General features: G+C 38.0%; 1 pseudogene; it reads left to right on the top strand.

Annotated features, from left to right (window-relative positions):
* Positions 1-923: 923 nt before the first annotated feature.
* On the top strand, positions 924-1,676 carry LOC110541307 (ATP-dependent RNA helicase DDX3X-like; annotated as a pseudogene).
* The last annotated feature ends 11,605 nt before the right edge of the window (positions 1,677-13,281 follow it).

The following is a 13,281-nucleotide window of genomic DNA, read 5'->3' as shown; positions in this document are numbered from 1 at the left end:
AATCTAAAATGACACACCCCACCTTACCACCCTCTCTCAATCCCCCCACCAATACTCTCACTGGCTGTCATTGTCCAAATCTCCAAACTCAGGCCACTAGAAACAAGTGACCAGACAGTGAGATCTTTGGAGCCATGAGACAAAGAAACCCCTTTCTTTTTCTAAGTTGTTAATTTTAGGTATTTGTCACAACAGCAAGACAAAACATAAAACTAATATGTGCTTATGACAATTACCCAGCTACGGTATCTGCTGCTGATAATGAGGAAATAATTGCTAAGGCACCTCATTTGCTTATTATACAGTATTAATATATCATCTTTGAAATTCCATTTAGTTTTTACCCTAAAATACATGCACTGGATATTTTTAAAGCAAATATTTTCATGATGTTTATGCAAAAATTTTAAAATAAGTTAAAATGTTTCAAATTCAGAAACACATTATTCATGTATAAAATAAAATAATTTTATTTTATTAATAACTAAATTTATCAATAAATAATATTGAATGGTTTAAGTGTGTTTAAGTAAAGAATTTCTTTTTTTTCCCCCATGTTCAGTAAATTTATTTTATTAAAAACAATTGGTATCTTGAGCATTAAGGAGCCAACAGGCCATCAAAATAAAAAGTTGTCTGAAGTTAAAGGCACAGCACATTAACAAACAAATGATCCTCAGTCACAAGATGATAAATGCAGTTTGGGATAGGGGTAGGCGGGAGGGGGCTTAATCCAATCTACTGCAATGAAGTCTTCAAACCTCCTTCAGAACAGGGCTTTCTTTCATCTTTATTTGTGACCTTGATCTCCTTAAAAACAAACAGACAAAAACAAACAAACAAACAAAATAAATCAGTGGAGAATTACATCTGGTAATGTGCTGTGAGTTATTGAAGCTACACAGGGATAGTCTGGCTGAGTTATGAGTGGTTTCCATATTAGCTTGTTTGGCAGGGTGACTGGTTCCAACGCAGGCTCAGCTAACCTGAAGTCCAACCCTTATGAATTAGTTTCCTCCATATCTATCACTGTTGTAAAAGCCTCCATAGCCACCTCCACCAAATCCTCTGCTGCTGCCATGGATGACTCCACCCTAACCCAAGTATTTGTGGAGACCAAAAAGGGCCAAGATTCTCTGCAGGATTTCCTATATCATGAAGGATATGCTTGCACTATGGATACTATTCGCAGAGAGATAGGGAAGAGACCCTTCACCAGTTCTGCTCAGGGAAAAGCCCGATTCTAGTGGCTACGGCAGTAGCAGCAAGAGGACTGGATATTTCAAATGTGAAATATGTTATTAATTTTGACCCACCTAGTGATATCGAAGAATACGTATGTCGTATAAACCGTACAGGGTGTGTGGGGAACCTTTGTCTTGCCACCTCGTTCTTTAATGACAGGAATATAAATATTTCTCAGGATTTACTGGATCTTCTTGTTGAAGCAAAACGTGAAGTGCCATCTTGGTTAGAAAACATGGTTTTGGGGCACCACTACAAGGGTAGCAGTCATGGACGTTTAAGAGCAGTTGATTTAGGGGAGGGTTGGTGCCAGAGACTATGGACAAAGTAGTGGTGCCAGCAGTTCCAGCTTTAGCAGCAGCCGCACAAGTAGCAATCGCAGTGGTGGAAGTCAAGAATTTCTATGGCCTGCTGGGAAGCTATGTATTTAGATTCATCATGAATTTGCATTAACTGTCATAAAATCTTTCACTATTTCCAACATTGAAAAACTTCATATGATACCCCAAATAACTGTTTTTGTATAGATTTTAGTCAGAAGTACAATTGCTAAACTTCTCACCCTGCAGATGTAAGTGGATCTCCTGGAGAGCCCCTTGCACCTTCTATATGAGTGATAGGGACTCTCATCCTTTTGATATCTATTGAACCTCAGGAAAGAGGAGAGACACAGGTATGGGTACATCAATAACCTATTGAAGGGACACTTAGAATAAGACCTAGATGTTTAAGTATGCTGGCTTACATGGGTACTCTTTACTGTTTCTATAGACAGAAGAATTCCATCCAGATTATTGATCATGGGGCGGTATGACAGGTATGATTACAACGAAAAAGTTGGGAACATTCAGAGATTTTCCAAAATGGTAACCGCACATATATAAGTTCAGTATATTCTTCAGAAAACAGTGGCACACCAGGCTTGTTCATCACAGAATTGACACAAATTTTGGTTCTTAGGAAAGCTCAGTAGAAAAGTTGATCGATAAAACATGTCTCATAAAGAACACAGCATGAAAGTTTGAAAAATAACAGCAAGGAATTAGAACATCCAGTCATTGACAAAGATAAATTATGAAAAGTATATAAATAGATAAGAAAAATCTAAGGAACATAATACAAATATCAAATCTATGATTTGCTAGTTTAAGACAGAGATTTGCACTCTGTGGGCCACTACCTACCCCTTTGGGGGTTGCATATCAGATATTTATATTACAATTCATAACAGTAGCAAAATAACAGTTCTGAAGTTGCAAAGAAATAACTTTATGATTAGAGGTAAGCATATGATAGACTGTATTAAAGGATTGTAGCATTAGGAAGGTTAAGAAACACTCGTATAGAAGAAAAAAATCATGGTAAATGTACATTACCAAAACCAAGAATGTTTCCCAAATCTAGACATAGAAATGCCAGTCCAGGTACCCCATTCCTTTAAAAAAATGAAAAAAAAATAATAGATAAGTTTAGAAATTAGTTATTATAATATCGTAGTTAAAACAATAAACATACAAAACCAAAAAATAAAAATAAAAAATATTTGAGAAATATGAACACACATATAGACAAGGCCACCAGTTTAACAGCTGCTTACTTATGGGAGGCTTCAAAAGACAAAGAGTATTAGGATGTTGTATATTATGTTTTGAAAGATCTCAGATCACAGCAAACACAACTATACACAGCAAAAAAAATGTGGCATAATTAAATGAGAGGAAAAAAAAACTTTCCATGATAGATGAAGGCTAAATGAGTTTTATGAGAATTAATTTATCCTTGCAGAGGACACTCATATCCTATAATTGAAGAGGAAAATGAATACATTCATGAACTATAGGAAAGGGGAAGCAGGTGGGAACAAGAGTTGAAAGATGATAAATTGGAAAAGACTAAACAATATAAAAATCATTAAAAAGAAAGAACTAAGTTGGCATCATTCAATAATTAACTGGAGTACTAATGATTTAAATTCCTCAATCAAAAGACAATCTAGCAGTTTGGTTTAGCCAACAGATACTGGGGCATGAGAACTAGCTCAGCAGTCAAGAGCCCTTGCTCCTTGTGCAGAGGGGCCAAGTTCAATTACCAGCACCCAGCTGGTTTCCTACTACTTCCTGTAAACCCAGGTCCAGAGAATTCAGTGTCAAACAGGGCAAGACAAGGCCTCTCTCCACATTGTGTGCTTGTGGAGGCCATTCCATGATTAACTACAATCTGCTTGTCTAAGTGGAGAATTCCATGGAAAACTATCGACTCTTCTATGATTCTAGCTTCTGTGAAAACTAGTTGTTTATTTCTAAGAAGCCCCTCTATAGCTGCACAGCCAGATGCCAGGACATGTTTTCTGCCCCTACATCTTCTGCACATGCACTGCTTCACTTTGTTTCCAAAACTCTTGGTTGTGGCTGCAGTCAGCTGGAATAAAGACTTCAATTGGCTATAGACACCCTATGAGAGTAGTCAGTGATGAGAGGGATGAGCTCCCCAGAACACACATGTAATCTTAGGGCCTCTTATAGCATCCCACACATGACATACACTCAAACACACACACACATGAGAGAGAGACACTGAGGGAGAGATACAGCCTCATGGGATCCATCTATTTGCTGACACAACAAACTACAATAATTAGGGAAACAATAATTAGAAAAACCAAAACAAGAAGAGGCAAGCTTTTTCACTTTAAAAATATTAAACAAGGAAATCATGAAATTTGTGGGCAAATGGATAGAATGAGAACAGATGAGCCTAAGTGAGGTATTCCAGAAGCAGAGAGACATGCATGGTATATACTCACTTATAAGTGGATATTGGCCAAATTATATAGGATAAACATACTAAAATCTACAGATCTAAAGAAGCTAAACAACAAGAAAAGCCCTAGGAAAGATGCTTAACCCTCATTCAGAAGAGAAAATAAGATGGACACCAGAAGTGGTAAAAGAGAGGGAACAACATCTACTTTAATACCCTCTCTTTAATACCTGGATGCTGAGACTCATAGCCAAACTTTGGGCAGAGTGCAGGGAATCTTATGAAAGGAGTGGGAGATAGTAAGACCTGGAAGGGTCTGGAGCTCCACAAGGAAAAGAACAGAACCAAAACATCTGGTCTTAGTTGTCTTTTCTGACACTGATACTCCAACCAAGGATCATGCATGAAGATAACCTGGACTGCCTGCACAGAGGTAGTGCATGCAACTCAGTCTCCAAATGTGCTCCCTAACAAGGGAAGCAGGGGCAGTCTATGACATGAACTTAGTGGCTGGCTCTTTGATCACCTTCCCTGGGCTGGGAAGGAGAGCAGCCTGACCAGGCCACAGAGAAAGACTATGAAAGACAGTCCTGATGAGACCTGACAGGCTAGGGTCATATGGAAGGGGAGGAAGACCTCAACTATCAGTGAACTGAAGAAAGGACATGGGAGGAGATGAGGAAGGGAGGGAAGGCAGGATTGGGAGGAAGAAGGATGGGACTAGAGATGGAATACATACGGAATAAAATGTAATGAATAAAAAATAATTTAAAAAAGAGAAAGTGACTAAACAGGAAAGAGCCTATCACAGAGGTTCTCTAAAACGCTTCAACCACGAGGGGATCGAAGCAGATGCAGACACTCACAGCCTAACTTTGGACAGAGCACAAGGAATCTTATGGAAAAGGGGGGCTATAGATGGACCCAGAGGGAACAAGGGAACAGGAGCCATACAAGAGACAAAAACAAACAAACAAACAAACAAACAAACAAACCAACAAAAAAAACAAAGACCATACATACATAGAGAGGACCTAGAACCCATGCTCAGATATAGCCCATAGAAAGTTCAGTCTCCATGTGTGTTCCCATGTGCAAGAGGAGAAGAGATAGTCTCTGACATTAAATAGGTTACCTGCTCCTTGATCACTTCTCTCTCTCTGGTTGGGCAACCTAGCCAGCTAACACAGAAAGAGGATCCAGGCAGTCCTGAAGGGACCTGATAAGCTAGGGTCAGATGGAAGGGGAGGAGGACTTCACCTATAAATGGACTAGGGAAGAGGGATAGGTGAAAAAGAGGGAAGAAGGGTGGAATTGGGAGGAGATGATGGAGGTGGCTACAACTGAGATACAAAGTGGATAAATAGTAAATAATAATAAAAATAATAATATATTAAAAATATTCTCAGCTAATGAATCAAGTCTCTATACTTAAATGAAGTAGATAAATAGTTATTTCTACATGAATATTCTTGAATGACAATCCTGTCTAAAACTATTAATACAAAGTAAGTGGGGGAAGTTAGCATATAACAGTGTCAGGGGTATTATTATTCATTTTGATACACCATTTATCCATGTAGAAAACTGGCCAGTTTTACATGTCTGTTTGTGTGTGTGTGTTATTTCCTTATCTGTATTTACCCTCTGTGTTCTTGTGTATGGACTATTTATTAGAAATAAAGTAATTACTTACACATGGAAAATATTTGTTATCCATCAAATCCAGAATCTTATAGTGACTCTGTGTGCAATCTTCATTTCAGGGAGAAAAAAATAAAACAACCTTTCCTGCTCATGTAATAATATCTCAGAGCAAATAGTTCTCGCATAGCATATTACATAATTGAGTAGGTGTGAAATTAGTTTTATGGTGAATGGATACCCGGAAGATTGTTAGTTTTTTATTACATATAGCTTTTTGCACATGAACGCATTAGCATTCCCTTACAGATGAAATTAATGTCTTTAAATTAATGACTAGCTCGGAACATGCAATCGATATTTTGTATGCCCCTAAATATTTACTTCACATTTTTGTTGCAATAATGTACAATGTGTTTTTTTTTTTTTTTCTCTCTAGGTTTTGGCCATATTCACATTGAGGTGAAAATAGGAAACCACACATCCCAGTGAAAGATGGTTAGGAGAATGATACAGTGTAGGAAGTACAATCATGATCTACCCCATGATTTACCCCATGGAGACACTGGACAGCCAGACCAGACTACTTCTAAGCATACAAATGAATAAGCATTGTCATACACGTGAACACGCACATAAGAAAGTGAATTGTCACATGTAAAAATATACACTTACAAATATTGTGTGGTTTGAGTAGTTGAACTCTCAAAACATTACAAGTCAAATATTTTCCATGATTACTTCTAAACTAGAAGAACAGAAAAGTGAATGTAATACCTTTGCTCACTTTAGCAACAATGGATTTAAAGTCAAATGCATATCCTTTTACACTGAAATCTTATTGTAGCAAATCAAAATAAAACTTGAGTTCAATACATTTCCTTTGATTATTCACAGATTTTTGGGGGCGGGGGAATTGTATTTTTTTTACTTCATTTTTTACCTTTTTAAAAATTATTATTAATGATTACAATTCACTTTGTATCCAGCTGTGTCACTCCCTGCCCCTTCTCCTCCCAGTCCCCGCTCCCCTTCTCCCCCTATGCCCCTTGCTTAGTCCACTGATAGCAGAGGACCTCCTACCCTTCTATCTGACCCTAGCCTGTCAGATTTCATCAGGACTGGCTGCATCATCTTCCTCTGTGCAATTCCCAGGGAAACATGATCAAAGAGCCAGACACTTAGTTAAAGCATGAAATAGGGAACCCACTTGGAAACTGAGTCTATGAGCTTCATCTGAGTAGGGGGTCTATGTCCTCTCCATGCATGGTCATTGGTTGGAATATCGGTCTCTGCCAGACCTAATGGGCACAAGGATTTTAGTGCTGTTAGTCTCCTTTGTCCCCTCCAGGTTTTTCTATTTCCCCCTTCTTCCATAAGGTTTCCTGCACTCTGCCCAAAGTTTATCTATGAGTCTTAGCATCACCTTTGTTACCCTGATGGGTAGAATCTTTCAGAAGCCTCCAGTAGAAGGCTCCTGTCCTGTTCACTGTATTCTCCTACTTTTGATGTCTATCTTCTTTAGCCTTCTGAATGAGGTTTCAGCCTCTTCGCTTGTTGTTTACCTTCTTTAGGAGTGTAGATTTTAGTATGTTTATCATATATTATAGGGCTAACATCCACTTATAAGTGAGTGTATACCATATGTGTCTTTCTGCTTCTGGGTTACCTCACTCAGGATGATCTTTTCCAGTTCTATCCATTGCCTGCAAGTTTCATGATTTCCTTGTTTTTAATTGTTGAGTGGTATTCCTTGATGTAATTTTAAAAAACAAAACAAACAAACAAACAAAAAAACAAAAAAAATTCCAATAACAAATTTTAGAGACCTTGAAAGAACAATTCTCAATTTCATATGGAAAAAAAATAAAAAACAGAATAGCTAAAACAATGCATTACAGGAAAAGATCTTCTGGAAGTGTCCTTATCACTGATCTCAAGCTGTACTATAGACCAACAGTAATAAAAATGGCATGTTACTGATACAGAAACAGACTAAGGGATCAACAGGAACTATTCAAAGACTCAGAAATAAATCCACACACACCTAGAGATACTTGATACTTTACAAAGAAGCCAAAAGTAAACAATGGAAAAAAGACAGCATCTTCAACAAATGACTGGTTTAACTAGATGTCTACATGTGGAAAAATACAAATAGATCTCTTTTTATTGCCTTGCACAAAAGTGAAGTCTAAGTGGATCAAAGACTTCAACATAAAACCAGAGACACTAAGCATGTTAGTAGAAAAAGTGGGGAAGAGCTTTGAACTCATTGGCACAGGAGACAACTTCCTGACCAGAATAACAATAAAACTAGCTCTAAGATCAACAATCAATAAATGGAACCCCATGAAACTGAAAGGTTTCTGTAAAGCAAAGGACACCGTCAACAACAACAACAACAACAACAAATGATAGCCTAAAGACTGGGAAAAGATCTTCACCAAACCTCCATATGACAAAGGGCTAATATCCAGAATATACAAAGAACTCAAGAAGTTAAACACCAACAAAGCAAGTATTCCAATTAAAAAATGGGATACAGAGCTTAACAGAGAATTCTCAACAGAGGAATATCAAATGGCAGAGAAAGACGCTGAGACTTATGGCCAACTGTTGGGCAGAGTGCATGGAATCTTATGTAAGAAGTGGGAAATAGTAAGACCTGAAGAGGAAAGGAACCCCACAAGGAGAGCAACAGAAGTAGAAAATTTGAACACAGGGGTCTTCTCAGAGACTCATACTCCAACCAAGTACCAGGCATGGAGATAACCTAGAACCCCTGCACATGGCAGTTTAGTGTCCAAGAGGGTTCCATAGTAATGGGAAGAGGGACTGCCTCTGACATAATCTGATTGGCCTGCTCTTTGATCACCTCCCCCTGAGGGAGGAGTAGCCTTACCAGACCACAGAAGATGACAATGCAGCCACTTCTGATGTGATCTGATAGACTAAGATCAGAAGGAAGGAGAGGAGGACCTCCCCTATCAGTGGACTTGAGGAGGGGCATGTGTGAAGAAGGGGGAGGTAGGGTGGGATTGGGAGGGGAAAAGGGAGAGGCTTATGGGGAGATACAAAGTGAATAAAGTGTATTTAATAAAATAAAAATATCTAAAAAATGTTCATCTCTATCATTTTGGACTTAAGCAGAAACTAGCAAAATTCTTAAATGGCAAGTACATTATATGAAAATTGTTAACTTGTACTATAATTATACAGAATAAATACCATTAATTTTATAACAAGAAAAAAATAAGAAATGCTCAATGTCCTTAGTTATCAGGAAAAACAACACTGAGATTCCACCTTATACCCATCATAATGGGTAATCTAAATATCTAAATAACTTAAACGTCAAGGGATGACACATGCTGTAGAGGAAGTGGAGAAAACAGAAACCTCCTCCATTGCTTTTGAGAATGTAACCTTGTAAAATTCCCTTGGAAATTGATCTGGTACTTTCTCAGAAAACTAGGAATAGTGCTACCTCGAGATCCAGCTATACCACTCTTGGCCATATACTTGAAAAATGCTCAACCATAAAACAAGGACATTTGATTAATTATGTTCATAGCAGCTTTATTCCTAATATCTAGAGTCTTGAAACAACCTACATGTCACTCAACTGAGTAATGGATACAGAAAATATGGTACATTCACAGACATTTTGCACTTAAGAAATTTTATGTTTTTTATTTGGTTTCTCTTTTATGTATGACACTAGTAACTTCAAGGTATCAAGGTATAGATTTCATTTGCTTTTATAATTCCATTCACTTCAAAAATTAATTTTTCTTAAAATTATGACAATTGGCCATTGTTTATGTATTCTCTTTAAAAACAGATAAATATATGAATCAGGTGTTTATTTTTAATTTTGTAACTACTTTTATCTTCTGTAGAATAATCTAAATATTCTGTTAAATTTCATCTGTTTGATTTAAGACAGAGGGGGGCACAAGGGCAATTTAGTAGCAGTTGAAAGGAAAACATAGGGCAGAGTTGGTGTCAATAACTTTAGAAGAATAGAAGAGAGTAGAGAAGGAAAACAGCATGATCATTGATGCAGGCATGTATGGCATGGACATCTGACACATGAAAGACAAGCAGATCCACCAGACAGGGAAGGAAGGTTTATCTAGAGTGAAGAAGTTCAAAGTGCTGGGGAAAAGGGCTGAATTGCATTTCTGGGTAACTCAGAAAAACAGGAAGCGTTATTGATGTTGACTGCCTGGAGCTTCCATACTAGGGCTGGGATCCTAGGACAGAAAGCACAGTACCTCAAGAATGCTCAATCCAGGTCTTTCTGTCTCCTCCTTCTTTCACAAGATTCCATGAACTGTGCCCAAAGTTTAGCTATGAGATCAGCCTCTGCTTTGATACCTTGATCAGTAGTCTTTCAGAGGCCCTCTGTGGCAGGCTCCTGTCCTGTTCTCTGCCTTATCCTGCTTCCAACATCTGTGATGTTTGTCCTCCTGAATCTGAATGAGGATTGAGCATCTTTCCTAGCTTCTTTCTTGTTGTTTAGCTTCTTTAGGATTATGGATGTTAGTATGTTTATCCTTTTTTTCATGTGGCTAATATCACTTATGAGTGAGTATATACTATGTGTGTCTTTTTTGCTTCTGGGTTACCTCACTCAAGATGATCTTTTCTAATTCCCAGCGTTTGCCTAAAAGAAGACCAACAGAGCCAGAAAAACTGAGCCCTGGTTGCCTTGAAGAGAATGAAATCCCAACCAAGGACAACGAATGCAGAGGAACTAAAACCCTGGCTAAGATGTAGCCCATAGACTCTATCTCCAAGTAGGGATCCTAGTAAGAAGAGCAAGGACTGTCTCTGACATTAACTCAGTGGTTGGCTCTGTGATCACCTCCCTCTGGGGAGGATACAGCCTTGTGAGGGCACAGAGAAAAACAATGCAGTCAGTCTTGAGACCTGATAGGCTAAGATCAGATAGAAGAGGAAGAGGACCTCCTCTACCAGTGGACTAGGGAAGGGGCATAGAAGGAGAAGAGGGAGGGACGGTGGTATTGGGAGGAGACAAGAAAGGAGACCACAGCCAGGATACAATGTGAATTAATTGTAATAAATAATAAAAAAATTAACACACACACAAGAATGTAAGTATTCTGCCCTGTCTTAAAGTCACCCCACTTTTCTTAGGGTTGTTCCTTAGCTACAGTCTTTGATCCAGTAGACCTTGGCTAAAAGTTCTCCATTCATGGCAATTCTGTTTTTTTTTTGTTGTTGTTGTTGTTGTTTTTTAGCATATATTTTTGTTTTTGTTCTTTTTGTTTGTTTTAACATACCCTTCTGTAAAGAGGTGATCATAAAATCTTTAAGGGATCAACCAACAATTGTGAAACCTTTTTGGCATTTCTGATTCTTGGAAAGGATATGTTCATTCCTTTATGATTCTTATACATTTGTTTATTTTGTGTGTGCACCTGTGTGCTTGTGTTGTGACTGTGCACCAGCCATAGTTCAATGACAACTTGAAGGACACTGGTCTCTACATCATGTAGATTCAGTGGACCGTCTGCCTTGAAGCAAACGCCTTTCTCTTCTGTATGATCTTACCAGCCCCATTCACCTTTTAAAGTAAAATACTGACAGAAAAGGGATTTTTAGCAGAATAACTAATGGGCATGACATTAAGAGTTACTGTATTGTACAGAAACACAGTTTATGTACCTTCTGGATTAAATCTAGAAAATTTTCTTTTAATGGTTCACACATATGATCGGGGAAGTTAACCTTAAACAAGTTTCCCCGTGGATTATACATTTGCCATATTTTCATACACATTAGAGAAACATAGAAATATTTTTTAAAAATTGTGGTTTTGCTGTACAAAATCACACCCCTACACACTTATCACTTCAGATAAGTCATTATCCTCAATTACTTCCAGACACCTCTTTTAATTCATTTATAAACATACTTATTTAAGCTGTCCTCAGCCAAATGATACAAATCAAATTCACTGAGTTCTTACTTGCAGCAGCTGCTGCCTAAGGAGAAAAACATATTAGGTCTTAGGTCTAACTTATTGCCAGAAATGAAAAATAAGTTCTATACTTATTTTTATTTAATATATGAAAAATCTAGACTTTAACAAGTCTATGTTATATATATTTGTGTCTGTGTATATATATCTATATATGTATATATGTATCTATATATGTATATATAGATATATATACAGTCTATGATATATATATATATATATATAAAACCCAACATAATGCTTTTTGCAGACAGTTTCATATAAATATGTGCACAAATGAAAAGTGTGAAGGTCAAAGGAATAGCAAACACTGAGAAGTAAAGAAAGATCTTGCTAAAGGCAGAAAAACAGCTAGCTTGAACTTCTTTGAGATTTTAGCTCTATTTGAGCAAAACTGCCTTGTAAGTTGTTTTACAATTAAGAAATAAAAATAGCATTCATAAATCATCAAATCAGAAAAGTTTACTTAGGAAAGTATGTGAGTGGTCCAGAGTGTCACATTTAGCTCAGCTGTTATGAGTAATGGCTGTTCTTCCCGAGGACCCAGTTTTGATTCACAGAACCCAGTAGGAAGCTCACAACTATCTATAGTTCCCGTTTCAGACATATAGGCAAAACACACATACACATAAAGTATATATACACATATATACATATATATATGAATTATATGTATATAATTTTGTGTTTGAGTATGTACATGTGTGCATGTAACTTTTTCTTTATTAATGTAAAATGTTTTCAGATACTCTGGTGATTTTTTTTTAAAAAATGTTATTTATTTATTCATTTATTACAATTTATTCATTTTTAATTCTCTTTACATCCCTCTTCCTCATCTTCTAAAAGTTCCACCCACCTTCCCTCTTCTTCCCATATGCCCCTCCCCTGGTCCCCTGATAGAGGAGGTCCTCCTCCCCTTCTATCTGACCTTAGCCTATCAGGTCTCATCAAGGCTGGCTGCATCATCTTCCTCTGTGGCCTGGCAAGGCTGCACCCCTCAGGGGAGGTGATCAAAGACCCAGCCACAGGTGACTTTCACTTACACTCATTAGAAATACAATCCTTACTCAGAAATTTCAAAGGGTATGGACACTGGAAGAAAGAGAAAACAGGAAACAGGACAGGTGCCTACCACAGAGGGACCCTAAAAGACTCTGCCCAGCATTGTATCCAAGCAGATACTGAGACTCATAAACAAACTTTGGGAAGAGGGCAGGAAATCATATGAAAGAAGGAGGAGATAGAAACACCTGGAAAGGACAGGAGCTCCACAAGGACAGCAACAGAACCAAAAAAATGTGGGCCCAGGGATCTTTTCTGAGACTCATACTCCAACCAAGGACCATTCATGGATATAACCTAGAAACCCTGCTCAGATGTAGCCCATGGCAGCTCAGTCTCCAAGTGGGTTCCACAGTAAGGGGAGCAGGCAATTTCTCTGGAATGATCTCAGTGGTAGGCTCTCTGATCACCTCCTCCTGGGTGAGTGCAGCCTTGCCAGGCCACAGAGGAGGACAATGCAGCCAGTTCTGAAGAGACCTGATAAGTTAGGGTCAGTTGGAAGGGGAAGAAGACCTCCCCTATCGTGGACTTGGAGAGGGGCATAGGAAGAG

This window comes from Meriones unguiculatus, chromosome 2, assembly GCF_030254825.1.
Source record: "Meriones unguiculatus strain TT.TT164.6M chromosome 2, Bangor_MerUng_6.1, whole genome shotgun sequence".
Lineage (NCBI taxonomy): Eukaryota > Metazoa > Chordata > Mammalia > Rodentia > Muridae > Meriones > Meriones unguiculatus.
The sequence above is the reverse complement of the archived record's forward strand: the minus strand, read 5'-3'. Positions and strand labels throughout refer to the sequence as shown.